The 1,016-nt window shown below is 33.8% G+C and overlaps 1 protein-coding gene across 1 annotated transcript in view; it reads right to left on the bottom strand.

Moving 5' to 3' along the window:
- Positions 1–1,016, bottom strand: part of LOC119590470 — a gene marked incomplete in the record, with an annotated part of 3,680 nt that overhangs the window by 1,119 nt on the left and 1,545 nt on the right.

Below are 1,016 nucleotides of genomic sequence, written 5' to 3'. Positions count from 1 at the left end.
ATGATTGTGAAAGTGGTGGTGTTCGAAAAGGGGGTTGGAAAGATAGGGAGAGAGAAAAAGGAAGGGTAGAAAGAGGATGGAATAATAGGGAGGATAGAGAGAAGATAATATGATAGAAGGAGAATGATAACAGGGAAAGGAAGGACAGAAAGACTGGAGGATTGTGGAAGGAGAAAAAGGGATAGAAAGAGGGTAGAATGATGGAAGGAGAAAGGAAGAATAGAAAGAGGATAGAATGAAAGAAGGAGAAAGATAGAAGGGAAAAGAATAGAAAAATGATTGGATTATGGAATGAGAGGAATGATGGAAAGAGGGTAAAATGGCAGAGGGAGAAAGGAAGGATACAATGAAGATAGAATGAAAGAAGAAGAAAGAAAGGAAGAGAATGAAAGAAGATGAGAGGAAGAAAAGAAAGAAGATAAAATGATAGACGGAGAAAGAAAGGATATAAGGAGGTTAGAATGATAGAAATAGATAGGAAAGACATAAAAATGATAGAATAACAGGGAGAAAAGAAAGACAGAAAGAAACTAAAATGATGAGATAAACGAAAGATTGGATGATAAAATAATAGAATGAGAAAGGAAGGATAAAAAAGAGAATAGGATAGAAAACAATGATAGAAAGATAATGATCGAAAAAGATAGAAAGATAATGATCGAAAAAGATAGAAAGATAAAAGGAGAGAGGAATGATAGAAAGAGGAGAGACTAACAAAGGGAGTAAGGAGGCATAGAAAGAAGATAGAAGGACAGAATATGTAAGAAGAGGTGAAAAGACGATAGATAGGTATCTATGAAGGATAAATATCGCGGCCATTTTTCTGGAAATAATGGCTAAAAGGATGGATATTCGCGAAGGAAAATACAATTATTGTTGGCAAGTTAGTGGCTAAAAAATAAATATTCATTTAGGACTTTATATCCATGGAGATAGTCAAAGAATGATATTAAAAAAATAAGCAAATCAACTATTCACAAAAAACATGCGCAGAGAACGAATCATATTGTTACATT

Source organism: Penaeus monodon, chromosome 27 (assembly GCF_015228065.2).
Source record: "Penaeus monodon isolate SGIC_2016 chromosome 27, NSTDA_Pmon_1, whole genome shotgun sequence".
NCBI lineage: Eukaryota > Metazoa > Arthropoda > Malacostraca > Decapoda > Penaeidae > Penaeus > Penaeus monodon.
Note: the sequence above shows the minus strand (reverse complement) of the source record. Positions and strands in the feature narration are given on the sequence as shown.